The sequence below is a fragment of the Rattus norvegicus genome, chromosome 11 (assembly GCF_021556685.1).
Source record: "Rattus norvegicus strain SHRSP/BbbUtx chromosome 11, alternate assembly SHRSP_T2T, whole genome shotgun sequence".
Taxonomy (NCBI): Eukaryota; Metazoa; Chordata; class Mammalia; order Rodentia; family Muridae; genus Rattus; species Rattus norvegicus.
In genome coordinates, this window is record NC_141544.1 from 56,522,857 (window position 1) to 56,549,997 (window position 27,141).

Consider the following 27,141-nt stretch of genomic DNA (forward strand, 5'->3'; position numbering starts at 1 on the left):
AAAATCATGGTGGATTTCTCAGTGAGAAGTGTCTTTGTTTGTAGGGTGGGTTTTTTTCCCTTTCGTTTCCTTGCCTAGAATACAGGTATAGCAAGCTGTCATTTTCTGAAATAGGACATACCCATCCATACCTGAAAAGAATGAGAGGAAAACTACCCAATTCTGACTATAATTGCAGCATTAGAATTATGAAACCTCAAATTCGTTTTCATAGACCGATGAACATGGTGAACAGCTCTGACTTCTAGCATAGACTTTGTCAGTTGCCTTCTCTTTGGAACATAGGTTAATCTATTCAGTCACCTTCATGTGTATATTTTCACGTATTATTTAAATAACTGACCCTCACATCTGACCATTTATTTTATTGGAATCACTGAACAAAACGATTCTCATATAAAGTGTCAAGAAAGAAAGCTCAGTGTATGCAAGAGTGCTGAACCAGGCTTATTGTATAGTAAGTGTCTTGGATTTGGCTTATAAATATATTTTTTAAGTATTTAACTCCCTTTTTTCAAAAGTATTTGGACTAGCATACAATGGAACATACAATGTAATACGGTAAAATAGATTTTTAAAAATCTAAGTGATGGAAAAGAATTAATAGAGTAGAAAAGTGAAATGTAGTGTTGAGGAAAGGGTTATGATTGAGCGTCATCCTAGCAGGCTGCACAGTTGGCAGAAGCAGGCCACAGACAGGGGCCTTTGCTTTCTAATGGCTCAGGTAAAATGGTAAACATGATCAACTATTCTCTCTGTCTCTGTCTCTCTGTCTTTCTCTTCTTCCTTCTATCTCCCCTCTCTATTCTTCCCTCCCTTATCTCCCTCCCTCCTCTCCCTCTCCTCCCTCTCCTCCCCTCCCTCCTCCCATCTCTACTCCATCACTGACACAAAAAGTAGAGTTTCTTTACTCTAAAGAGAAAGCTATTACCATAGCACTAACCGAATAGGGTTGCACAACCTTGAATCCTCAGATGGAGAGTTTAATTTTACACCCATCCGAAGAGCCTGAGTGTTTTGTATTGGTGTAGAAACTGGAGACGTTCAAGCCTACATAAGCTGACCAGGGTTGTCTTTGCTCTTTCCTGAAAGTCGCCAATCGTTCATCAAGGAGCAAAGGTGCTTAACTGCCTTCCTGACTTGCATGGCCAGTGCGTTCCAAGGACAGGACACTGGGCTGTCCCCTGCTTCCTTCTCATTTCAGTTCTAATCTATTGGAGAGTGGGTTAGACATGTCACGGAATCCACTTGTAGATTAGTAACTCTCTGAGATAGATGTGACCGTTTTGTTCATGTAGAAACAGAAAAGTTAAATGAATTCTATCCAAGTGGCAGAGGTAATAAGTGGCTAAGTCTGTATTTAAACCCCCAAACCCCCACCCCAGAGTACTCTTCACCACAAATGCCAGCACCCACTTGCTTAGAGTTCATACCCATTCCAGGTAGTGCCATTTGTGACTTCCTTTTCTTTGGTTTGGCCTGATTTCTCTTCCAATAAAAAGGTAGGGGAAGAACATCTCTGAGGGTTGTTTGTGTGGCCCCTACATCATCTCCTTTCTCAAAGACATGGCCACTTAATGTGATGAGCAGACATTTGAGGATACGCTGGGCAAGCCCTGCCCTAGAACTGGAAACTGAAGTAGATGCCAGATGCCTCAAGACAAGTCTGTGGTCAGAGACATAATTCAGGAAGAGCGTCTCTCCCCAGTTCTCTGTTTCTCCTTCATTATTGGGTCTCGGCTCACTTTTGCCCACATCAAAAGCCAAGATACTCAGTCTTCCACTTAGCCTATTGGTTTGCCCTGCCAAAAACTTACCAGCCTGAATTATTTTGATGATAAAACCTTCCGCCTGAGCCTAGAGCCTACTTCCTCCGCCCTGCTTTGATCTCTTTCGAATTTTTCTTTTTCGGAAAAACCATACTGGCAAGCACGCCAAACTCCTTCTACATACTTGGGATTTTACAGTGGCTTTTTTGGAACTCAGTTGGATTTTACATGTCAGTCGATCTCGCCTGGATAGAACCCCACAAGGACCTGCTGACACCTCACGGCACAATTTCACAAAATGTTCTAGGAAAAGATAATTTTCTAATTATAACACCAAATTCTGCTTAGGAAGGCATTTTCCGACCACTCCATCTCCAGTGGCGGAGTAGTCTGAGGGTGAAATTGGACCCAGGGCACATAACTTTCTTTTCCTTTCTCCCTGTCTAATTCCTTCCTTCTCACTCCCCCCTTTTTTTGTATTAGAAAATATTGAATATTGTCTAGAAAACTAGCTTTGCTTTCCAAACACTCACAGAGAGTGCATCCCTAAATAAAGGCCACACATGCACACCTGAAAGCAACAGTCCAGGCACTTCCCCTTCACTGGTTGAATTAGGACCCCAAAGGAGCATAACCTATTTCAACCCCTTAGCCCTTTCTCCTCTTTCTGCCCTTCAGCCTTCAGACCTTAGTTGATATTTACTTTCAGCTTAGCTTTCCCTAAAATATTTTTTAAACAAATAGGGAATCATATAGTGCTCATTGGGGCCAGAGACGTGTGGTGGGATGTGGAGAAAGGATGCTGATAGGTATGTGAGTAAAGCTGGACAAGGATAAACTAGCTGATGCTTCAAAACAGCTAGTAAAGGGAATCTTGGGTATACCTCACATAAAGAAATCATGTGTTTCGGAGGTGGTAGATATATTGATCACCTTGATCTAGTTATTATTCATTCTATACAGAGACTGAAACTTTGCACTGTACCTTATAAATATGAGCAATTATTGTGTGTCAGTTAAAACGCATGTTTGGTATATACTTTGCATGTGTGGTGTGTGCATGCATAATATATGATAGTAAGTGTATATTCCTTCTCTGATTCACTATACCAATGTTATCCACCCATAGATTCTCTACATCCAGGAGCCAGAGACAATTTTTAAAGAAACATCTAGAAGCTTAGCTTCCTGTGTACTGAAATTTTAAGTACCCCTGCTCTATAGAAAGTTCTACCCTCCTATAGCCCTTTCCACCTTCTCATGACACTGACAATTCACCTATTGAATGTGTACCCACCCCTTAAAACCATAACTCCAACACAAGGACATTACTTGCTAACTTAAGTAGGTGCTCAATAAATATGTGCTGACGCAAACAGATGGAAATAAATATTTAAAAGCTACTTTTTCTCTTAAGGAATCCTCAATTTTAAAAATTAGTATAATTTCACTTTTAAGAGAAAACATTCAATAAAGCAATTAAAAGATATTTATGTGAAGAATTTAACTTCTGAAGTTTTAGCCATGACTTGGGCTAGGGAGATGACTCAGTGGCTAAAGAGCTAAGCACACAAGCATCAGGACCAGAGTTCAAATGCCCAGCCAAGATCCACATAAATTATAGGGTGACAACCTGCCTGTAATTCTAGCCTCAGAAGAAAAAGTTCTCCAGAGCTAGCTAGCTAGCAAGAAGAGTCGTACTGGTGAGACTCTGCCTTAATAAGGTGTGAGTGCAATGAAGCATGATTCCCAGCATCAATTTTGGGCTTCCACATACACTGTACTTGAATGCGCTTATCCCTATACCAGCTTCTCAACCTTCCTAATGCTGCGACCCTTAATACAGTTCCTCATGTTGTGGTGACCCCCAAACATAAAATTGCTTTTGTTGCTACTTCAAAACCGCAATTTTGCTACTCTTATGAAACATTCTATAAATATCTGTGTTTTCTGATAGTCTTAGGCAACCCCTGTGAAAGGGTCGTTCAATCCCACAAAGAGGTCATGAACCACAGGTGGCGAACCACTGACCTATACACATGGTACCCACATATGTGTACCAACATACATGCAAAACATGCCACCATACACACAAGAATAGAAAAAGAAACACAGAGTTTAATTTTTGAAAGCAATATCTAAAGAATATGCATGTATCTGAATATGTTGATATTATGACCACTCTGTCTGACCTGTACTGTCACTAGGAATGTTTTAAACAGCAGCAGAGGTATTACCAATGACTAAAGATAAGCTTTATTCTTGTTTCTTAAGAATTTCCAAGGAAGTTTAGAACACAAAAGGATTTTAGTACAAAATTTAGAGGAATCCAACTCCACATAAGGAAACCCCGTAGGCAGTTCCAGGTCTCCGGCAGGAAAAGGGAAAGAGTATAAGGTGGGAGGGAGCCATATTTCAGGATAATCTGTGTCTTAGTTAGGGTTATACTGCTGTGAACAGACACCATGACCAAGGCAACTCTCTTAAGGACAACATTACTTGGGGCTGGCTTACAGGTTCAGAGGTTCAGTCCATTATCATCAAGGTGGGAGCACGGCAACATCTAGGCAGGCATGATGCAGGAAGATCTCAGAGTTCTGTATCTTCATCTGAAGGCTGCTAGTGGAAGACTGACTTCCAGGTAGCTAGGATGGGGGTCTTATAGCCTATACTCACAGTGACAGACCTTCTCAAACAGGGCCGCACCTTCTAATAGTATCGTTCCCTGGGCCAAGCACATACCAACTATCACGTGTGTCTATTTTAAAATATGAGCATCTACTCATTAAAATGTCATTTGGCTTTGTATTCTGTAAAGGGCAGGCATGTGTGTTTTCGTGTGCAGACGTCTTTAACTCACTGAAAAGAAAGAACTTGACACAAAAACAAAACTCTAAGTCCTCTGCTGAACTAGAAGATGACCCAGGAATCCCCGAACTAGCAGCAACACTAAGGTTGTCATCAGTGGAACTGGGAGATTTCCCAGATTCCAGACTGGGATGCTCACCAAATATTCTCTCTCCTTACCCCACCCACATGACAAGTGGCACATGAAGAGAAGCGGGGGCAGGTTGTGACGAGTGAAAGCCACAGCACACACAAAATGAACTCACTACGTAACTTAGCCCCATTAGCCACCAGTAGACGTATTTAACATGCAGAAAAATAACAGAAATCATCTTTAGTTTAAGGATTGCCAGTTATATCTGAATAAAGGCAGGTATTCTTGAACTAAGTTTCCGGTGTCCCGTAAACAAAATTCCAAATAACAGTGAAAATGCTGAAGCTGAGAGGAAATTCTGAAGCAATCCTTTATAAGCCTAATCTACTTGGTCAGCTGCTTGTTGGAGACGGGGTCAGTCTGCTGATGCTGCGTACCGGATGCTGCATGCCGGATGCTGCGTATAGGGTGCTGCATACCGGATGCTGCGTATAGGGTGCTGCGTACCGGATGCTGCATGCCGGATGCTGCGTATAGGGTGCTGCGTACCGGATGCTGCATGCCGGATGCTGCGTATAGGGTGCTGTGTACAGGATGCTGCGTACAGAATGCTGCATATAGGAATGCTAGCAGTAACCTGAAACACACGTGCTTGTTGATTTTCTCATCATGGTCAACATTTTCACTCCTGTCTTATGAGTGAGGCAATCAGTAGCTAGTCGACATTCATACTAACACTGAGGTAAATTTAATAGTGACAACTAAGCGTATGGTCCAGGACTTCTGCTTCCTCGCTAATGGGAATCTGGTAACCCTCACTGTTGAGTCATAATTTCTTGATGAATTAGGCAAATGTGAGGTAGAAGAAATAAAAATCTTATGTTCATGATGTAATTCCTGGCCCCACTTCAGGGCATTGCCTACAAGGAGAAAGTTTTAAACTTTCTGTAAATACCAACAGGCAAGCTTGTCCTCTAGCCATCACAGTAAGAGAGGATGGAGAAGGTTTAATGATCATAGCTGTCAGAGTATGACAGTTCCAGGAGATTCCAGTGGTCTCTTTGGACAATTGCCAATCTAGTTATAGGTTTGTTTGTTTGTTTGTTTGTTTGTTGTTTTTTCTTCACAAGTTTACAAATGAAGTTACTTCATTTTCTTATTAAAGAGACAATTTGAAAGCCTGGAAAAGCAACAACACACAAGAGGAGAAGAGAAAAAAGTAAGATGGTGAATTCAAAATTAAATTTTAAAAAAGAATTGTACCATAGTCTAAAAGTGCAGCGCACATAGTCTGTCTGGTAGAAACAAGTGTCAAAGTCACCATATGATTAATTGTTGTGGTTTGGGCCTTCTGAAAACACATTCTCTTCCATTCACAGGGCCCTCTCCCTTCACCCTGACTACATTTTAAATAAAATAAATAAATAAATAAATAAATAAATAAATAAATAAATAAATAAAATAAGAGCTCCTGGGATTCTTTGCACATCTGCAAAATCCATGTCAGTTCCAAGTTCCTTATTCCTGCATTGGACCAAGCTGGCTTTCTGCCTCAGAAGAGAAAGCCAGTCCTCACCACACAAGCAAATGGAGGTGACCTAATACCTGGGGGGACTGTGGCTGATAAATAGCAAAGGAAAGGATTTCCAGCCACTCTGGTCCTCAGACCACAGACAAACAGAACCATATAAGATCTCAGTGATAAACTGGTGGGATCATGAAAAACAAAATCAGGTGACTTTTAACTTTGAGAGCACTGGGAAAGGGATATGGGCTGGAGAGAGAGAGAGAGTCATAGGGAAAAACTAAGCAGTACGAATCCTATATTGGTAAATTATTTTTTCAGAAAAAAATAATCATCAAAGTTGGAATAACATGTTCTAGCTGTCCATCTTCCTAATTATAACTTATGTCTCCCATCTGAGGTTAGCAGAGGGGATGGCATTTGGATGCTGTCAATAAATGGAGGTAAAGTTTCTGGTCTGTGGCCTTCTTTCCAGTAATAAAAACACTTGAGCCCTTCGGGCTTTTGTTGACCTCTATTAAATTCAGGTAAACTTGGAAGTGAACAAAGCACAAAACCTGTACTTGTTGGAAAGGGATAAAGTCACACTTTGGAAGGAGGTTTTTAAAGGTTAGGAGAAAATGCATTCAGGGCCATTTGTGTGGAAGAAACCAAAATCAGGTCTTATTATCCCCACCAAAGCTATAAGGAATTGTTTGCGACTGTTAAAAAAATGTCTTTGAGGGAAAAAAAAAGTCCAGACAATTCCTGGAAAGTATACCTAAGAAGAAGACATGTTTGTGAACTGAGGACAGAGGCACCAACTACATATGGAGTACATTTTCCTGTTTAACATTGATTTGTTTAAAATTGAGGGGAAAACCACTTGGCAAAATATACTGGCCGACCCAATGGCCAAAGTCATTTCAGTTTATTCTCATTCCTTTCTCTGGTTCACCTCCCTGCTGACCGGACATCCGGGCCCAAGAATATGAGTCCTGAATTGAAAACCAACCAGTTCGGAAGTACCCAAAGAATGCCACTTTTTCTTGGCATGTGAACCCCGGTGCTGTTTTTTGTCTCTATCTACAGAGATGACCTAAGGAAAAACTTGTAAAACTTTTCTAGAAACAAGATACATTTTGAAGAGCCTTGGCAGTGGTTGGTTTTTAAGAAACCCCCTAGCATTAAGAAAAGGGCTCCAGGCTTATTATCCCCTCCAAAAACAAAGACTCGTTCTTCTGTTTGGCCAGGTTACCTTTGCTTTTATTGCCAAAAAGTCTTAAGTCCCTGGAAGGCCTCAGTCTAGTGTAAATAATAACAGTATCATTCACATGGGATCCTGTAGATGCCGCTATGGCTCAAACGTAGAGAAAACGGGACCTGGGGGAAACTTACACAACCTGAGGCAGAAGGTAGCAACCAACCCTCTAATAACAGTAGTTAGCGCTCATGGAGTTCCTGCTTTGAGGCACGACTCTGCCAGTGCTTTCATATATGCTTTCACTCGTACATGAAAACTACAGCGTCTGACTGTAACATGATAAGAGAAGAAATACTTCGCCTGTCTCACCATTTCAAACAGTTTAAATCCATCATAGCGGAAGGCATGGTAGAGTAGCACATTCATATCATAGAGAGTGAGCGATAGAAGCTATTCACATCATGGCGGGCCAGGAAGCAGAGCTACCAAACCCAGAGGCCAGATTATAACCCACAAGGGCCTACCTCTGTTACCTTGTTCTCTCATTTCGGCACCACTCTCCTAAACGCTGCTGTCTCACAGAAGAGTGCCGCCAGATATAGGAACAAGGACTCGAAGCATGAGCCTATCGATGGCATATCATACTCAAACCATCACAACAGACTCGTCAGTTAATTCTCATAACAGCCCCGGGAGTTCCTTACTATCTGCCCCATTTTAAAGATGAGGAAAGTCAATTAAGGAATGTGCCTAAGTCCACCCAGGTGGTTATAACAGACCCAGAATAAATACCACGGAATAGATTGAACTTGAACAAGAACGACTCCCTCTTCCTCTTAAAGACTGCTCTACTCTCTGTAGCTTCTTTAACTTTTAAGATGCAATTAGACTAGGGTATATTTCTTCTCTTTCTGCTACTCCAGGACCTTGCTAGATGCCAGATGCTTCCTTGAGAAATGGACTAAGGAAGAGAGAAACCAGTAAAGCAAATGCTTGTTAAATGCCAATTGGTTTAGCACCTCCTAAAACAGAATCCATGAGCTTCTATGGAATAAAGTTATAAAGTCTGACAGCAAGGTTACTTGAAACCTGCATCAGTAAACTGTGCAGTGCTTCTCTCTGAAGAATTCCTTCAGCCATTGATCCCTGGGCACCCAGCAGCCTTTTGTGAGCTAAGCGCCCTGGCAGATGGCTACTATGAGCTCTGTTAAATCCCCTCCCCAGGAGCAGTGGCATTGTTTAAATAAAGTTGCCTTTGTTGCTAATACTTGGTTCACCACCTAAGAGTATTACAAACTCTGAGAAGAAAATGCATTTAAAAAAATTAACAGTGTTCTATTGAATACAGTCACAGAGCGTGCCCTAGGCTGGCCACAGGATTAATCTTATTAAGGAAAGTTGTTCTATGCAACCTGGTTTTCTATATAAAAACGGAATCCTGGAAACTTGTGACTTCGATGGGAGGAGAGGAGAAAAATGCAGCCTGAACATATGTCCAAGTTAAAACTTAAAATCAAGGCAAATGGAAAATACATTGAACTGGGAGTCTAACCATAGATGTACTGAGACAACAAAGCCAGTCTTTCCCACTATAAATAAGGGCCCCTGACATAGCTCTCCCTAGACGTGTCTAAAACATGTGTATTTATGATCCATGGATCAAAGACCACCACTACACAATTATATTAAAAAGTGGCTCTCTGTCCTTCCTTCTCTTTCTTTCTCTATCTGTCTGTCTCTTTATCTACATCATCTCTTCTTGACTCCATTGTCTTTTTGACTTCCTAAACATTGGCCACCTCAATGTCAAACCACAGTATTCTATTTCCTCCAAGAATGCCCTCTGCTATGAAAGCAGGACATAAACATTTGAACCAGGTGCTTAGGAGGAAGACATTGCTAAAGTCCATCCCTTGAGGAACCAAATGACTCATGGAGTTCTTGATTTAGGTATCTAGTGTTTCCTCAAATCTCCACAGAAATGATAAAGAAATAGAATCTGAAGAATACATTTTTGCTTTGGAATCTTAGAGTTTAAACACATTCTGCATCCTACCAGCCACCTGTGAGTAACTCCTTTTACATTTCTTTTGCATTCCTTGGCAATAATACTAGGAATGTATTTCTGTCCATCTATCTATCATTCATCTTTCTATACATTCTTCATTCTACCCAACATAGACATTAAAGTTCATCCAAGAAAAGAGCAGGCAAAGTTCTTACTGTTAGGGGACTCTGAGTCTAATGGAAAATCACATAATAAATAAGAAAACAAATGAATGAAATATTTTCATATGGCAAGTGCCATAAAGAATAAATAGGATAGGCCAGGTATGGTGGCACATGGCTTTAATCCCAGTACTTCGGAGGCAGGGACAAGTAGATCTCTGAGTTCAAGGCCAGTCTGGTCTATAGAGCAAGTTGCAGGAAAACCAGGGCTACACAGGAAAACCTTGTCCCCACCCTACCTCCAGTAAAAGAAAGAGAGAGAGAGAGAGAGAGAGAGAGACAGACAGACAGACAGACAGAGAGACAGAGAGAGAGACAGAGAGACAGAGAGACAGAGAGACAGAGAGAGACAGAGAGAGACAGAGAAAGAATAGGCGAATGTAGCTTAGAGAGAAGTGGCAGCCACTTTACCTGATGGACGTTCTTCCTGAGGAAACAATAGCTTAGCTAACACCAGAAAAGGCTAGGTTTAAAGAATGCCATTCCAAGTCAAAGAATTTGTGCATGAGAAGCCTTTGGAAGCCTCAACAAGCATGGTGTGTTTCCAGAACATTGGGAGGGCACTGTGGCTGGAGAAGCAGCTCAGTGAAGTCAAGAGTCAGATCTCGAGGCTCACAGAGAACTTTCTAAGCCAAGAAAGCTTGTTTCATGTTAAAAGAATTAGAAAACCATGCAAAGACCAGAGGAGAGGAATGAAAAGATCCAATGCCTAATTTTTTGTTGGATATTTTATTTATTTACATTTCGAACGTTATCCCCTTTCCTGGATTACCCTCCAGAAAAGCCCTATCCCATCCTCCCTCTCCCTGTTTCTATGAGAGGGCTCCCCCATCCACCCAACCATTCCTACCTCCCTGCTCTGGCATTCCCCTACACTGGGGCATCAAGCTCTCACAGACCCAAAGGCCTCTCCTCTCATTGATGTCCAACAAGGCTATCATCTGCTACATATGCAACAGGAACCGTGGGTCCCCCAATATGTATGCTTTGGTTGGTGATTTAAGTCCCTAGGAACTCTGGGGTGTCTGGTTGGTTGATATTGTTATTCTTCCTATAAGGTTGCAAACCCCTTCAGCTCCTTCAGTACTTTAACTCCTCCATTAGGGTCACCATGCTCATTCCAATGGTTGGCTGCCAGCATCCACATCTGTATTTGTCAGGCTCTGGCAGAGTCTCTCAGGAGACAGCTATATCAGGCTCCTGTCATCATGTACTTCTTGGCGTTCACCGTAGTGTCTGGGTTTGGTGTCTGTATATGGGATGAATCCCCAGGTGGGGCAGTCTCTGGATGGTCTTTCCTTCAGTCTCTGCTCCACACTGTGTCCATATTTCTTCCCTTGCATAATTTAAATAAATCCATGTGGGTGCTGGGTAGAGAACAAGAGTGGAAACAGGAAGAATGTTTAACAGACAGTTGTGTTAAGTAAGTGAGAGATGTAGTGGCCCACACTAACCATGGACTTCTTTATAGGTGAATACATTAATGGAATAATGATACATTAATGGAATTAAAAGATAGAGCTGGCAGAGCTTGGGGCTGATTACTTTATGGGGAATAGAGAAGGGGTGATCTAGAATGCCTTGCCTAGTAGGTATCAGTGCCATTTATTGAGAGTGGCTCTTTACCAAACCAGGTAAATAGAGTAAGTTAAGTGTTCTCCCTTTTACTTCATATTTTCTTGAGATATAAGAATATCTATGCTTTTAGAATTTGTACCTGTTTTCAGAGTTCAGCTTCTCAATGTAACTTTTTTGGGTATGTACCTCAGGACAAGCAAAACATTTGTTGGGACCAGAGCTACATAAATTCATAGGAATGAGAAATAAATTCTCCCTGGGATGTAGGAAAATAAGACGCTAAGGAAAATCATGCCTTTTTTAATTTCCCATTGCTGTCAATAAAGCTAGCAATTTACCTGAGTCATTATTATGTAGACACAGAAAAAAATGGCATTAGAATAGTGAGATGAAAAGTTTAGTCTCAAAATCGGCTTCAACATTTGTGGAAATTTTGCCTCTGAAATGTCTATTATAGTTCCATATTTTATGGGGTTGGTTATAGATTAAATCTCATGCATAAATGAATGACTACTGTCATTAGAACCTTATATATTATACTGATCTATTTAACAATTAGCAGACAGCCTTCTATTTAACATCTGTTGGAGTCCTACTATGCCATACCTCAGCTCACCATACTCTGTCACACTCACACATTGGTAACTATAGGTTCAGAATAACATGGTATATATGTTTCTTTTAATAGACTTCACTAATCACAACTACTTGGTCCATGAACACAGAACCTTCTTGAGTATTATACTCTTCATGCCAATGAAGAATCCTGTTCTGAATTTCTATAGTTTGTAAAAGCTATTCTACGAGCTGCATCTTGAACAATAACCCAGAGAATTAAGTTGGAAACTGTTACCTTTAAATGTATATTTTGTCTGAATGGTTAGAAGCAAAGAGCAAATTAATTGACCATCTAAGGATAATGCATGCATTCATCTGATCATCATGACTAGAAAGGTTACATGCATGGTCTAAAACCCTTTACAAAAAGACCTTATTAAACTATGAGCATCCCAGCTAATACTCTGTTAGCAATGCTGAACACAGACTGAAAATGTAGCAGGTGGCCTCCCTGTAGACCAGATGGTTTACAATATTCTCAGAAGGTCCATTTAGTAAGTAGCATCAGGTACAGCCGAAGTCAATCATAGGCATTTCTTCGAGTGACATTTGAACCAAGGAAGAGAAGTATTTTTGTACTCCTGGAGCTGAATGTTTGACCTTAGAGCTTGCTGGCTGTGCCTATTTTTTTGTCTCAGTTCTCATGACTACAAATGCTATTATTCATCATAAGATTGTTCAGGCCCTTTTAAATTCCAGTCATGCTATTTGGCGCACTTACCTAAGCCTGACCGGAAATTCAAAATCCTAATTATTTCCAAGAAGTCTAATTTTTTAGCATTTGCTTTGAATTTTCCCACCTCTGTGTGTAACCCGGAACTATGGTAAATGTTAGCAAGGTTGCGCCATCACATCCCTCAGAAGCAAGAAGCATATTTCCCAGAGGAGAGTGAGTAAGTCTGTGTACCATCGATCCTGGAAGTGAATCACAATTGTCGGTAGGTTAAGTGGTCTTAGGAAAGCCATCACATCTCTGTTTTGTGTAATAAATAGAAAGTGTTTTGTTGTTGTTGTGTTGTTGTTGTGTTGTTGTTGTGTTGTTGTTGTTGTTGTTGTGTTGTTGTTGTTGTTGTTGTTGTTGTTGAGTAAAGGCCAGGCAACAAGAAAGGGACCTATGTGGCAAGTGAGGGCTTATGGGGAGAAAGGCAGTGAAACACAGTGCCAGGAGATATAGTGATAGAATGGAGTGGGGAAAGATGTGGGGAGGAGGGAAGGGGGAGAATAAACCAGTACAGAATATTCATGAAAACCCTGCATGAAAGTCTATTACTTTGTAAGCTAACCCAAAAGATACTGTTTAATTTAAAAAGGAAAATACTTACCTGAAGCCTTGATTAAATGATGCAGTTCACAAATAAAGTTCAACACTCGGCGAGAATCAAATGTCCTCATTGACATCGCTCATCCATATAAAGGAAACAGCTCTCTGAGCATCACTCACCATTTCTGCCTAAGCTCGATCACCAGGTCCTCCAAGTCGACGTTTGCTTTAAGCCAGATCAGCCTTGGCATTCGTTTGCATATATCTACATTGTTACTCTTCATCACTGGAATCATAAGCACCTATTCTCAGAGACAGGTCTGTCTTTGATACTTTGTGGCATGAACATCATTAGGACCAAAATTATCCTTAAGCTTATGGGTACAGGTCTTATAGGTATACAGGAATTGCTTACAGAGCATCCAGTTAAATCCATTGTGTCACAGAATTTCTTTAATTTTCTTATATCTATATAGCTATATGTATACACATTTATATATAATATATACATATATTACACATACCTATATACATACGTAAGTTTATATAATATATAGTATACCATATATACCATTATATATCATAGAAAATATATTATGTATACATATATGCATGCATATACATATACTTATGTATGTATATATGTTTGGTGTAGTATAGGGGATGCACATGTCAGTGCAAATGCCATGATGCATGTGTGAAGTCAAGGGACATCAGGAGGAAGTTAGTTCTCACTTTCCATCATGTGCATTCTATGGGTTGAATTTTAGTCTTCAGATTTAGGGGAAAGTCCCTTTACCCACTGAAATATATGACTGGCCCCTTGCTACTTTCCTGACATTATATACTACCAGATTCTTCTCTATAATGGTTTTTTTTTCACCCATGCCCACATTCCCTATAATGACTCTGTGACTTTCTGAGCTCATAATCAATTACCTTTTCAAACGTAGTCTGAGTCATGCCACATGGCTCATAACCTCTTTTTCAGCTTCATGTATCTGTCTTCCTAAGTTGGGGCAAATCTTCCCTACACCTGACTCTATCCCAAAAATCCTGTCTGTACTAGAACTCCTCCCTATTTCCTGCCTAAGCTAACAGACCAACAGCATTTTACTGACAGGTGACGCTTCCATACATTGTACAAGCGACTCCCTCTATACTTCCTGGCCACAATTATGGCAAAGGAAGCAAGGAAATTGAGTATAGATTGTACTGACATCTAATGCTCAGTGACAGGTACAGAATTTTCAGGGGAGAAAAATACAAGAAAGGCCTAGACGCTTACATGTGCTGTTTCACATATTGATTTTATCACTCCCGTGTATTTTCGTAACTATAGTCATGAGTAGTTTCCTTATATGAGCTCCCTGCTAACTTGAACTTTTCTTTAAGGTGACAAAGTTACAAAAGGATTATAATGACACATAGTTCTTCAAAGGGGAGTTTCAAGGGAACTATATTCATATACACAAACAAGTTGATATCAATTAAAACCCAAATTAGTGAAACGATCTAAGCTAAAACAGTCTCTGTTGCCTTCCCGAGCCACGTGTGAATTGTTTCTTGTAGCAGAACGAGCTGCTTCCGTGCTTAGTGGTAGAGAAAATGAATGAACAAGCCATGTGTCCAAACCTAAGGCCTGGCTAAACCGTGACTAAGAAGAGGCAAGCACTGGATTTGGGATCAAAACCAAAATGAGGGGGAATTCTTTAAGTCAGGAACTTTAAAGGATAGTAGAGACTTTGAGAATCAAAAAGGAATGGGAAAGCCTGCACATGAAGCTCCTTAGCCTCCCTTTCTGGGGCTCCTTGCTTTCTTGGTGATTACAGAGCACATAGATGAACAAGAAGGGAGAGTTAACTTCCCTAGGGAGGAGCCCCCATTGACTACCCAATACTAAATGATATTGGACAAGCATATACAGAAGCAGCCAACCTTAAATGAACTCAAACAGGTTGTCTTGTGTATGTGTGTACACACGCATAGCAATAAAAATTAGAGAAAAAGAGGCCATGAACTTGAACGAGGGTCCCAAGCTATAAGGGTAAATGAGAAAATTGTTACTTACTGGATGATTGCAAAAAGAAAAGATCAGCCTTCTAAAAGATTGCATTCAGTGACTGCTTTCAAAGCCCTACTTTTGACAATTATATATATATATATTATATATGTATAAATTCTATAGTGCTTACATTTGGAAAATAAAGGGAAATCTGTATACCATCATAGTCTCAAAAGGTTGATTATGTTAGTATGTACTTGAAAGATTCCAGGGCATGCAAGGCAGGAAATCTTTCCATGTGGACAGAGGGGATCTGTAACTGCAGGTTTGCAGCCTTCTATCCTCCTTACCTAAAAGCTACTTGATCAAACAAACAAAACAACGCAGAATAAAACAAAACCCACCCATTTGACCTTGTAAAAACATTCAGGCAATCATTTAAAAAATGGCATATGCAAAAAAACCTATAAATATACATACTATATAACCAGAATTATATACCTGAAAGAAATATTAAAAATATTTAAATATTCCTTAGTACAGATACTTAATTGTAATTTGGAGGTTGTTGGAGGAGGAATGGGCAATGACTTCTTCTTTGGCCAAAATAGCACTCAGAATATATTCACAAAATGGTTGAGTATTGAAGATGCTTACAACTGGAAAATTATTTGAACCATCATTTCATTTCATAAGTACAAAAACGAAGTCTCATTCTTCCATCATTGTGTGAATGACTCGAGTTGTTAAGAGCTAGTAAATGAGCACCCAGATCTTGAGACAATCATCTTGCCCATTCCAAAGAAGCATGGATTCCAGAATTCCTCAGTTTTATATGCCATTATCAATTAAAACCTGGCAGAAATTTAGAGAAATTAAATATACTGGCAATGTCAATATTTGTAGAATAAAGCTCATTAAATCAACAATGAAATGACAATTTTAAGGGCTCTTCAGCAAATTATCTAACAGAAAAAATAAATAAATTTCAAAAAATATCCAGAAGGCAAAGTTGGGAATAGCAAAGAAAGATGAGAAATAACTGTCAGGTAGAGCAGAAACCAGGTCTGTCTGTGGGCGAGGCCCCAGCTGTTGCTTCACAGCTGTCTTTAGAGAAATCACTGGAGATGGAGTAGGGAGTTGTGGTGTCCTCTCTATGACAAAAGAAGAGGAAATAAATAGAAATTATAAATAAAGGAATTTAAGTTTGATGGAAAGATTTTTCTGGCAGCAAAGGCTTTACAAACCCTGGAACGGATTCCTGGGGAGGTTTTCAAATTCCCTATCTGGATGTATTTACAAGAAGGAAGATAGCCATCAGCCTTGGGTGGCTGAAGGAGAGACCGGCAGGAATTTGCTCCAAGCTGGGTCCATTTCTGTCAAACAGAGTGAAAGCTGGAGGACGGAGTGGCATTGCCCCTGAGAACAACCTTACCCAAAGTAATCATTTCCTTGGAAAATCAACTGGCATCTGCTCATTGGTTATAAGTGGAATGTACAATTATAATACATTCTGGTTTTTATTTTCTATTTTAGCCTGGTTTCCAGTGGAAAGAAAGACGGCTTATGAAATCTCTCTGGCAGGCTGTACACTGCTTAATACATTTTTACTTTCCTTCTGCAGGCTGGTTATAACCAAGTCCTTTAGAAAATAGAAGACTAAAGTAACAGTACATGAACCCTTCCACTGGGGAGTGGGAAGTACTCTGTCCTCTCCTCCAGAGGGAAACTTCTTCTCCCCATCAGCCTTTCCTTTCTTAACATCACAAAGACTATATATACCAAGCTTTCGGCAGGCTGAGAATTTCACTAGCTTCAGTTCCAGCATAAAACGGCACCCACTTTGTAGCAAATCCTCTAACTGATTCTGTTTCTCTGTTTACACAGCTGCACACCTGTTTGCCTGAAGTTTTCCCTACATCAATTGTCTGGTTTTTATTGAGAGCTCCTAGGGGCAAGGTGTGCAGTCTGTTACATTTACTTTACACAATACTATGTACACATGTGCAGGTGTGACTGCGTTTGGCAAAAAATAAATAGTTCCTGTTATGAGTGGATGTTCGAAAAAATATTATTGTGCAATTCATCAACGTTGCAAAAGAATGAACTCTGGGTGAAGAAGAGTCTTTGTAATTCCCTGGCTCTCCTATGTGTGGCACAGCAAAGTTATAATCATTGTCAGGGATCAAAGGGCACTGAACAGTGTGAGCAGGGTTCAGCCAAGCACTGGAAAGGCTAATAAATCAGATTAGAAATTGAAAATGACAAAACAAACAAGGTAGAATTTATTTAACAGTTGGCCCCTAAGCATGACTTTCCCATCTTTTGTGTGTAGGCGCCATCCTTCTGGGGTTCTCACTTCAGAGCACTGGTGGTCAATACTCACTGTCATATGGGGCTGTTGTAGTTCACGTACCCCAATAAAGACAACAAGTTCATAGATCCAGGATGTCTTATTACTTTGGTTATTTTTGCCATAATTGGTATTTTTAACCTTTGGTCATCCTCACTGACCCAAAAAGAAAGAGATAGTCCATCTACATTGCCTGTTGGATTAAACATTCCATTTTTTCCTTAGGGATCTTCAAAGTTGTGTTTTTTTCAAAGGACAAGATGACTAATAGTTATCTATCACTCAGGATAAGGACAAGAAATGACATTTTACATAATCTAAGAAATATTTTCTAAGCACTAGCTATGAAACAAATCACAGCTTCTGCCTTTAAAATGCAGACGATCAAAGGCTAAAGAGATGATTCTTTTATAAAAGTATGTCCTGTCTTTGCAAAGCATCATGGTCCTGCTTCCAGTACCCACTTTGGGAGTTCACAACCATCTGTAACTCCAGTTGTAGGAATAAGTAACTCCTTGAATCCACATGCACACCTGCATTCACTTGCACAACCCATACACAGACACACATGCACAGACACATACGCCTGCACACACATGCATGTTTATGTGTGCACGCACATCTGTAATTATATAAACACATGTGTTTGTACACATGTCCACACACATGCATATATTTATATATGTATATACAATATTCAAAATACTAAAAAAGTAAATCTTAAAAATGTGTACATGCTTTAAGATCTTAAAAATATGTTAAGTGACCTTAAATGTAAGGATTCTGCTATGTTGTAGTAGTGTGATGAAGATTGACTCTTACATATTTAAAGTATACTTTTGCACATAAGACATCCCAATAAACAGTAGCACTTACTAATTTTGCTTAGTACAATTTCATTTATAACTAATTTTTAGGGGGAAAAATCTTGTAAATAAAATTTTACCTCTGATTATTGGAAGTTTGGTTTAATTGTTGAAAGGAAGAAAGAATTATCGCATTCAATAAAAGGAAGAAAACAAAAAAACTATTGTCAAGAATACTGAAGTCAGGATGACCACACAAACTTGGACCTCAACCATGCTTTGATGTCTGGAGTCTGGTTCTCATCCTGTTCTTCCTAGGATGTTTCAAAGTCTTGATCATGTCCCAAGATCACAGAAAATATTTTTCTCTCCTTCATGCTTCTTCCAACCCTGGTCTTATTCATGGTTATTTCACAGAACAAGTAACAAGGTAAACTTGAAGTTTTTCACATATGTTTTGATGGCACAATAACCAATTAGACCGGAATATGCCAACCTTTGAAAACAAATTGCTTAATAGATTATTGTAGGTAAAATACTGTACTTAATGAACTGATTGCCAAATCAATTATTGCCTCAATGACTATGTTAACTGATCATAATGCAAGTAATGAGATGATATTGCCAAATGTCTAGATTAGTATTTGAAGACGTCATACCTGGTTCTTCTTGACTATTTAAACTTAAAAATACATAACCTTTGTTTGGTTTTCCATCCACTATTTGTATGACCTCTGGCCTATCTGAATCATTATATTCTTACTATTATAGCCAATTTGAAGGTCTGTGTCATTGTTTTCTTTACTGATTGCCTTCCTTACCTCCTCAGTAAAGATGAGATGCTCATGAGAAATAACATATTGAAACAATGATTGACAGGTGCACCTACAGTAAAAAAAAAATCTGAGAGACTATCAGACATCACATCTTGAATTATAGTGAGGGCCAATTGTAAATCTCAACCACACAAGCTCCTCTCCTCTCGCCTTCTAAAGTAAAGTTACCATTTCTCAAGTGGTTGAGTAGTTGATTCCACATTCCTAGTGTCCGCATTCCAAAATTCATAAAATCCAAACATTTCATAAATTCCTTAGAGTTACAGGTATTTTCAGATTTTACCAGATCAATTAGTGTTGCCTGCTTTGAACCTTATAACTGGAGTCATGAGACTATTAATGCATTTCATAAGCAAGAGGAAATGAGTGTCTTACTAATCATACTTAAAAGAAAACCAGTGATTTGGCAACCCAGACCCCCAGTGGTGCCTTAATATGACCTTAGAAATGTCTTTCCTTTTTCTATTTACCAAGACTTACTTGTCAATTAAGATTTGATCCTGTTCCAGTAGAAAGGAATTTCTCAGAGTTTTGTCTAAGAATACACAACCTTGAATTTCTCTTAATTAAATTGAAAATGGGCTCTCTCTGCTTCAAACATTATATGTAGCCATGGATCAAACCAATAGATTTCTCAGTAGAAAGAGAAAGACTCAATTCCAGGAACTTTGAGGTCACTAACCCATGTTTTTCTGAGACCTTACATTTTTAAACAACTCAAATGTGCAGTTGAAATACTGTATCCAATTTAGTAGCTGTATTGATCATGATATTGATAACAATGTGGATCAGTAAGGTAATATTCAGTCCCCTTTGCAAAATTTCATATTTAGTGCCTTAGATGATGTTGATGGGATAAGACTGGGGTGTTTTGTTTTACTGATTCCTTGTTCACCAAATTTTTTCCTTACTAATGTGTCAATAATAGAATATTTCATCTCCCTGTCTTTATTCATTTGTTGTATTGTTGTAGGATTAATTGAGAGGAGACAGATAACATTATTAGCAAGGAACTGGCTCAAAGAGCACACTTATGTATTCTCTCTTCCTTCATAAACCATAAGAATATTATCAGCTAGCTTTATGTTGGAAATTCAAACTATATTGATATACGCATTGAAAGCTATATCTATATCTGGATGTCTGAAAGAATGTTATAAACTTTGCAAAATACTATGGCACATCTATAAATAGCAATTTGAAATAGAAATTCACATTATACATAATCATGGGTTTTATAAGAGCAAATATCAATACTATAGAATTTTATAATCATATCTGGTGACTGAAGCCCAACCCACAAGGTTCCCAGAATGAATGATACCACAGGGAACAGTTCTAACTCCACTTACCAAATGCAGTAAATAGCCCGTCTTATTCTAGATACTTGAATTAAGCCAGTCTCAAAAACTAAAAATTAAAAATAAAGTTTAAGAAAGACTGTTTTCAACACTTATAGTGAGTCTCTTTACTAAGACTTGCTCCTTGTCCAGTAAATAATCACATGATCAACAGCAATAAAATACTGCTGAGAGATAAACATTCTTCATTTCAAAGCAAAGAGCCTGCTGAATGGTGATACAGTTTCAAAAGTATGTGATTTGACAAGGGAGCTCTCATCATGCTCCTGAAAAAATTTTACGCTGCTGTGATTTTGTTTGTGGGTTTTTCTTTTCTTCCAAATTGAAGGAATGTGCTTAACTCTAATCAGAACCATCAAAGCCTTTAAAAATGCCCATAGTTTTAAATTTCTGGCTTAAAAAGAAAATAAAGTGTTTAAAATCTCAAGCGCTGATTTTCTTGCCCTGTTAAGTTCTGTACTTAAGAGTTGCAAGATGTGTTTATTTATAAGGGGTCTAACAAGTATTTATAAATACTTAAGTATATGCCAGGCCCTGTTCTAGTTATGAGGAAAGTTTAGTACAAAAGAGACAAGTTTCCTGCGTCCAGGTAGGGAACCGGAAGTGGGTATGGTAGTCCACTTCAGTAATCCCAGCATTTGTGAGACAGAAAAAGGAGCAGAGATTTGGGTCATCCTCAGATGGATGGACTTGAGGTTGGCCGGGGCCATCTGAAACCACGTCAGAGAGAGAGGGGGAGGAAGGGAGGGAGAGAGGAGGGGGAAAGATTGGAGAAGGAAATGTAGACGGAGAGGGAATGGAAAGGAAAGTAACTTGAAGAGAAGAAAAAAGAAAAGCTCATGTTAAGGCCATCTTTTAGTGAAGATGATGCATGATAGTGGGAGAAAGTTCTAACTGCTACTGCAGAATTAAAGAGGGATTAAAGATACATGAAAATGAGCATTTTATTTGAGAGCAGAGCACTCTCTGAGGAAATGATGTTCAAACTGAGATTTAAATGATTAGGGGTCCATCCACACAGAGGTCTCGGGGAAGGACTTCCTGGGCATGGAACGGAAGGAAGGCCCAGCTTAGCTGACAGTGTACGCTGCAAGAAAGACCAACATTAGGGTTCATTGTCAGAAGTTTGGGGCTCCAAAAGACAATAGCCTAGCATGAAAGACAGCTCCTTGTTCTCCTACGAACCCCCTTCAGAAGTTGTGCCAGGCGTGGTGACGCATGCCTGCAGTGCTAACAGCTGGGAGCAGACAGGAGGATGAAGAGTTCAATGTCATCCTCAACTATAAACATGTTCCAGGATCAAGCTATGCGAGATGCTATCTCAAATTGATAAAGAGAATGGCCAGGAGAAAGAAGAGAGGAAATAAGAATGAGAAAGCTGTATTCTGTCTCTTCTACTGTGCTAGATTGGTCCAAGCCACCATAAGTGTTCGCAAATTCATAGGAAGGAGCACAGAGAAGAGGTGAGGGATTGGGGGCATGTGAAAAACTTCCAGAGTCTAACAGCTCCTCCAGGACTAAGGTTACCTCCACTTCACCTTTTAATTTGTCCATGATGGATTTTACTTACAGTATTTTTGTATCGTTTTTCATCATGGCTGTTTCTAATGCTTTGCAATTCATTTGTAAAGAATAAATTTTAAAATATCTGTTTACAAAAAAACCAAGAATGAGGCTGGAAAAATAGAGGTAGGAGTTAGAAATACTTGCTGCTCTCGCAGAAGACAAGGATTCAGGTCTCAGTACCCACATTGAGTGGTCTAGAACAAATACACTGTAACTTCCACTTTCCGAGTATCCAGTGTAACCATCTTCTGGTTACCACTGGCACATGAACATATAATGCACATACCCATACATTCAGGCACACACACAATAAATAAATACATTTTTAATCAAAGGGGCTAGCAATGAATATATTTGAAAAAACATCATGTTATTGTCTAATACTAGACATTGTTATTATAGCCGCTTCATTCTTACCTCTTTCATTTAAAACTCTTGTCAATGAAAATCCATCTAATAACTACACGTTGGACCATATATTTAATCACATAATTTTTGTGTGGAGAAGGAAAAGAAGTTTGAGTACTTCTTGCTCAGAACTTTGCCTTGGTTCTAGCTCAGTCTTCCAAAATAAACTTAAACGTGATGAGTTTTAAATTGCTGGTATAGGCAATATGTCCACTCCCTTCTCGCAGTGTTTGAATCCTGAATACTTTGATTTGTTTCACATCCAGAGAATACAGCACTCTCTTCAGTAGTGTTATGAACGGCAAAGTAAAGATTAACGTTGTCTCCTTAGTTCCACTAGCTGCATTATTTAAGAGCTGAACTTATAAATGGATATTATATTAGAAAGCATTAAATATGGGGTATGTTATTACAGAACATATTAGAGTACTAGTCTATAATGTGCCACATATTGCAAAAACTTCAAATCAGATACCCAATTCAGCGTTCCATTCCCAATCAACAAAAGCTGTCTTTCAAATCTTCTTGATCTACGTTCTGAAGCCATTTCTGTTTAAATCTTCTTCTGAACAACAAATACAGCTATCTCCTAGGTGCATCTCTGTGAACCGCAATAACTGTGTATCTGTTAGTGAAAACAGTGAAATTCTGAAACTCAGCTTCCATGGGGAAAATCTCACATGATTTGTGAATGGTCTAAAGAGGGACAATGTCTGAAGTGTGTATATCTGCTTGAGTTGTATCAACATTAAAAGAAAATCTAAACAAATAAAAGCCTGTCACTCCCTCTTGGATAAGTAACTAAGAACAACTTCTAACTCCAGGTGTATGTAAGTGAGGTGGGAAAATGTACCTTTCAAAAGTTGACTTTTCTTAAAGGAGACTATACTTCCTGAGGCATGACTTCCTCACAAATTTATTTCCTCTCTAACAAATGCCCATGTCTTTTCTAAACTATCTCTAATCTGTGTCAGCAAGAATAGAATTAATGGAAATTTAATAGGTGATGATGAAAACAAGGACACATGGTGGATAGTCTATTTGGGCATACATGTGTATACATGTTAGCTCTGTGTCTCTGTAACAAATACTTTAAAAGAGGATAAATGTTTCTGGCTTATGATTTCAGAGGTATCAGGTCATGAACTCTTGACTGTTGTTTTGAGCCTATAATAATATATTATGGGTTAGGGTTAGTGGAAATGGAGGCTTGCTCACTTTATGATATCTAAAAGGCAAAACAAAGATACCAGGGTCCCAATATTTATTCAAATGGACTCTCCTAACCACTGTAGGCTCCACCTCTCAAATGTTTTACCATTTCTCAGTGACAGCACAGACTAACAAGACATTTAACATATGGGTGTCTGGGAAGATTCCAAATCTAAACTATAGCAATATGTTGTATAAAAATTAACATGTACTTGTTAATTAAAAGCAAACCACGTGTTCTCTCCCTCTCATTAATATATAAGAACCTCTATTATATCTTAAATGTATACCTAAACCTTGTATGTGTTTATACATTTCTACTATACAGTTTCTTATATGATACAGAAAAAATAGTTTGATAATAATTCTTCATCTTACTTTATATGCAGTCGAATAAAAGCATCCTATCTGTCCACTGCAGAAGCTGTTCTGTAAATAAAGTAAACCCTGTGAAGAGACGGGACCCAGCCCCATTGGTATTACAAGAAGAGTCAAACAAGGACTTTGGTCCTCAATTCTACTGGCCAGCCAAGCCTAAATGTAAGTTTGAAGAGGGAAGAGAGGAAAGGAGGGAGGAGGAGGGAGGGAGGAAGGAAGGGAGGGAGAGAAGAAGGAAGGGAGGGAGGGAGGGAGGGAGGGAGGGAGGGAGGGAGGGAGGGCACCAGCCGTGGATTGGTGCACTGGTGAAGAAGATACTTGTAGCCATGCAGTACATAAATAATTAGATGGATAGGTACACAGCCTTTCTTCAAGTGAAGTTGTCCTGCCTCAGATACTATATACACTACTGAAAAAGACTTGAAACTATCGCTAACATTGAATTAAAAAAATAAACTTAGAGTAAAATCCAGCGTGTGAGCCTAACTGGTTTTTAAGTCCAGTCATGTTGAAATAGACTCTTAGAATAATCATTTCCATAGGAACTGAATAGGTATCCAAGTGTCCACCAGATGCTAACAGCTAGATTGTGCAGGGAAAATTGCTAACTTAAGCTTCTTTTCATGATTCAGCAAAGGATTTTAAGTAATAAAAGATCTGGAGATTTGTAAAATAAATAATTCCAGTGCAAATGGGAAAATTAAAATAATCTTATCATCTCTCAGACATGTCTATATGTGTTTTTCTACCATTATCCTATTTCTCTTAATTGGGTCCATTTCTTTCCCAGCTGATATTTTATAGTTTGAAGTTATGAGCTATAATTAAGAAATTATTCATTTCAGATGATTGAAGTGATACAGACTGAATTTTCCCAAAGACAGGCTAGGATGTTTGAAACACAGCATGATATAGCAAATGTGGTTTTATTCACATGTGATATTCAATATATCCACAGTGAAAAGTAATAACAGCATGCCAGAATCTCTTTTATTTTTTAATTGATGTCTCAGTAGAAGCAATAAAAATGTAAACTACATCATTAACTTTTGAACTTTGATGGAAAAAAAATTCACAACATACCATCCATTTCTGACAAGTAGACATTATCTCATAGTACCTACACCATCCTGTGCTTATTACCATTGCCTGGTTTTAAGTGTGACTTTTGGACACATGGCTTTAGAGTTCCTAATATATAACAGCACAATGACTTTTTACATTGTGCCTTTATTTCATAATTGAAAGACTGATTGGTTAAGTGTGTGTGTGTGTGTGTGTGTGTGTGTGTGTGTGTGTGTGTGTGTGTATTTTCCTGGGCTGAAGATTGAAGATACATTGGAATGAAAAGATACACACAGCACAGCATTTAGCCACACGACCATGTCCTGCCTTAAGTAGATCCATTCAGAGCACCTGGAGGAATGCAAATACTACAATAATTTTACTAAGATATTACATTTTTTTCTTATATGGACAACACTTATTTAAGGCTGGCTTACATGTTCAGAAGTTCAGTCTATTTGAGGTGGGAGTATGGCAGCATACTCGCAAGCACAGTGCAGGAGGAGCTGAGAGTTCTACATCTTCATTGGAAGTCAGCTAGGAGAAGACTAACTTCCAGGCAGCTAGGATGGGGGTCTTTTCTTTTAAATTTTTTTTGGATATCTTATGTATTTACATTTCAAATGTTATCCCCTTTGCTCCCTCTCCCATACTGCCCCCCCCCGCTTCTATGAGGATGCTCCCACTCCCACCCACCTACTCCAACCTCAACGCCCTGGCATTACCCTACACTGGGGAAACAAGCCTTCACAGGACCAAGGGTTTTTCCTCCTATTGATGCTGGACAATTCCATCCTCTGCTACATATGTGGCTGGAGTCATGGTTCCCTCCATGTGTATTCATTGGTTGGTGGTTTAGTCCCTGGAGCTCTGGTGGGGTCTGGTTGGCTGATATTGTTGTTCTTCCTATGGTGTTGAACCCCTTCAGTTCCTTCAAGTCTTTTCTCTAACTCCTCCATTGAAGTCCCCTTGTTCAGTCCAATGGTTAACTGCAACCATCCTCATCTGTATCAGTAGAGCTGTGGCAGAGCCTCTCAGCAGACACGCATTTTTAATGTACATACAGCCCACTCTTTGCACTGGGTCCCATCAAAGCCAGATGTTCTCCAAATAAAATGTTTATAATGCAAAGCTATTGAATAAAAAAAATCGCATGTTTTAGCAGCAGAATATGGGATTCGAATTGATGGAGGGTGGGAAGAAACCGATGAGGAGAGGTGTGGCATGGGTTGCATCCACTCTTGAGGAAGGCTGTGAACTAAATCCAGAGAAACTGCGGCTGTTACAACCAACTACAGACTCAGCTTCTGGATTTCTTGTAACAAAATCTTGCTGCCAAGGACATAGAAGGGCTCACCCAGTAAAAAAATTACAATAATAATGTTCAACTAAATCATAAAAAAATGCAGAAGGTGATTATTACAGGGCAAAGGAGGGGAATTGCCTGTAAAGTTGTGGTAGAAAGATCAAAAATTGATATCCATATTTTATTGGACTTTTAAAAAATTAAGTTCTTTGTTTTTAAACTAAGGTGCAACGCAATCAAATGTAAAGGCGACTCAATGCACTATTCCACTCAATGGTCAAGAGTGGGTATTTGGTAAGACACAGTAAAAATTATTGTTACTCAATATGGCCAACTGAGGCAAGCCTGAAACTTAAATCACCAGTTTTCTAATGAAAATAACCATCTGAAAGTCATTTTAAAGAACTTTAATTGAAAGAAGTATAAAGAACTTTTCACATATACGTCTTTTTCTTTGTCAAAATGAATTGGGTTTATGCTTGCTTTCCCACAGATTTAAAACTCAAAAGTGCTTTTTAAGCATCTTTTTTCAGTTCTGCAAAGGTGTTTGTTTGACACAACATAGAAAATGACAAAGGACACATAAATACACCCAGTATGAATGGCCATACAGCTAGGGAGAAAGAAACAGACCGTGATCTGCCTCTGTGCTTTCCAAGATTACACAAGGGAGCTGACTAAAATATTTTTAACTAACTAGAGCTACTTTTCGGGTCAATGTTTTACCTTCCAAAGTACAGA

General features: G+C 39.0%; 1 protein-coding gene across 6 annotated transcripts in view; it reads left to right on the forward strand.

The window, feature by feature from the left end:
• The window catches only part of Col8a1 (collagen type VIII alpha 1 chain), a 132,188-nt gene that overhangs the window by 51,827 nt on the left and 53,220 nt on the right, over positions 1 to 27,141 (forward strand). For 5 of the 6 annotated variants that reach the window (XM_087576333.1, XM_087576335.1, XM_087576334.1 and 2 more), the window contains 1 exon segment: positions 24,073 to 24,191. The gene's annotated coding sequence lies outside the window, so the exon portion shown is untranslated. 6 annotated transcript variants of the gene reach the window in all.